Below are 2,687 nucleotides of genomic sequence, written 5' to 3'. Positions count from 1 at the left end.
AGGACACAACGACCGAGAGTGTCCGAGCCGGGGCTCAAACCAGCAACCTTCTGATTACAAGACGAACTGCCAACTCTTGAGCCACGATCGCCCTAAATAGCAATAATATTAACAATTATTTGATGTTAAAAAAGTTTATAGGAATCATTTCATATATTTTTCCATAGCATAGTTCAATCTTTCAAATCACAGACAAATATTTGTGAAAGCATGATACATTTGTGAATGTATTTTAACAATCTAAATATGCATATGTACAGACAGATACATTTAAAAAACAAGAAAATTATGTTTTATTACATTACAGTGATTTTACGTTAATTTACATTTGAAATGTGAAATCAGTCTATTTATGTAAATTTAATGATATTCTAGAAGAACAGAACTGTAAAATACACAGTAAAATACTTTTATATTAGGACTTTTTCTTACAGTGTAACTCTAAGCATGAATTATGGTAATAAATACCTTGTTGCAAATGTGGCTAAATTTTCCCCTGAACTATAAACTACAACAGATTCTCAATTCACCTAGAGTTAGGATATGTAAAGTGCTCCCCTATTATGCACACAAATGTATGCTAATATCATGTAAATCACCTCACATGGTGCATCAGTAGTGCTAAGGCTTTGATTTTGCTTGTATTTTTCAGTCTCGGTATTGAGTCAAATATGTGTTCATGCGCTCTTTGGGTTTTCCTTTCTTTTTTCTGCTGTGTAACTACTGCACATCAGGATGCAAAGAAAGTTGCCAACACTGACATTGACATAAAATTGGCTTCACGCATTTATGGATGCATTTCAGCCTTTATATCACTGTTATGGCTTGGGTCTATATGTTTGCCAAGACCAGCCCTATAATGTGTTTATGAGCAATGTTAATTCAGTTTTATTCAGCTGAGTGTTTCCCCATTCACTAATAGACAAGGGCGCATGGAGCATTGTCTTCTGCAAACAGTTCATTTTTACATGCCTTTCCTTTGAGTGTGTTATATCAGCATCTCTTTCTATCTGTTGTGCTTTTGTTATTTTTGCAGCCAAGAAGAGCTGGATACCTTCCTCTTTCCATAATCTAGGTTTTGTGCTCGTGGTATTCCTGAAATTTTGTTCAGCATGTTCATCCAAAACATGGGAGTCAAAAATTCTCTCATGTTTAAACCTTGCTAATATTTATATTTAGTCACAAGTCTATTTTGCAGGATTACCTGTTGTTTTCTGTTTGTTTACATGTCATGATTCATTATGCCAACTTGTATGTGAGAGTGTATTTCAGTATTACTGCTGAATCTTGTCACTTTCTATTTTAGAGTTACCTTGCTGGTTATGCCAAATTTCACATTAATGATATGTTAGAGAACCCAAACAATTTAATACAGTGGAACCCCGACTTACGAAATTAATTCGTTCCTGAGGGTCTTTCGTAAGTCGAAGCACCCATTGCGCGTTTTCAGTGAGGCGATGCTGAACGATAGGATATAGGCTAATTGCTAACTAGAACAACAATACGTCGTTCAAGTGGAACAGCGAACCGCAAGTATGGAAGCCAAGGGTTTGTCACATGATTCGGGAGGCATTGTGGGCATTGTAGGCTCAGCCAATCACAGCCAGCGGATTTCGTTACTCGGGCATTTTGCCGTAACACGGGCAGAAATATTGCCGTTCAGCGCCTTCGTAACTTGAATTTTTCGTGAAACGGGGTATTCGTAAGTCGGGTGTATATCATTTAACCCCTTCTTTTGTAGTTTCCTTAAGGTTCACATACGTCTTTCTTTATTTATGTTCATTTTTAAGATTTGAAAAAAGCACGGCATTCACTTTTATGTGAATGGTGACGTTAACAAACAAAACCACCGCTATTGTTTTTCTTGTGACATTACCAATAAGTCTGATGTGTCACATGGCCCTCTTCCTATTGAAAAAACAGAAGTTGTATCCAAGATGGCCGACTTCTAAATGGCCACCATGGTCACCGCCCATCTTGAGGAGTTTGCCCCCTCACATATACTAATGTGCCACAAACAGGACTTTAATATCACCAACCATTCCCATGTTATTACGGTGTATCCATATAAATGGCCCACCCTGTAGTCATGGTTACACTTCTGGCCTAACTACTGCTGGCTCAGCTAGCACTGCATTTATAGATTCACTGACCATTTTATTAGGTACACCTTGTTAGGACTGGGTTGGGTACACCCATGATGTGAGTCTCCATTACATCCCAAAGGTGCTCTCTTGGATTGAAATCTGGTGACAGTGGAGAGGATTATCACGTTCAAGAAACCAGTCTGAAATGGGCTTTGTGTCATGTGGGGTTATTCTACTGGAAGCAGCCATCAAAAGATGGATATACTATATTCATAAAGGGATGGACATGGCTAACAACAACAATCACGTTGGCTGTGGCTAAGGAATGCTTCATAGGTACTAAGGGGCTGATAAAATATTCCCCACACCATTACACCGCCAGCAGCAGTCTGGACTGTTGATACAAGGCAGGATGGATCTATGCTTTCATGGTGTTTACGCCAAATTCTGACCCAATCATCCAAATGTCGCTGCAAGAATCAGGACTCATTGGAGTGGCACCTGGTGCAGTCTTCTGCTGCTGTGTCCCATCTGCTTCAAGGTTTGATGCGTTGTGCATTTAAAGATCTTCTTCTGAATGCCTTGGCTGTAATGAATGGG

Source organism: Mchenga conophoros, linkage group LG2 (genome assembly GCF_057382185.1).
Source record: "Mchenga conophoros isolate Kocher_MC1m ecotype Shallow Benthic linkage group LG2, M_conophoros_male_GT1.1, whole genome shotgun sequence".
Classification (NCBI taxonomy): Eukaryota; Metazoa; Chordata; class Actinopteri; order Cichliformes; family Cichlidae; genus Mchenga; species Mchenga conophoros.
The sequence above is the reverse complement of the archived record's forward strand: the minus strand, read 5'-3'. Positions refer to the sequence as shown.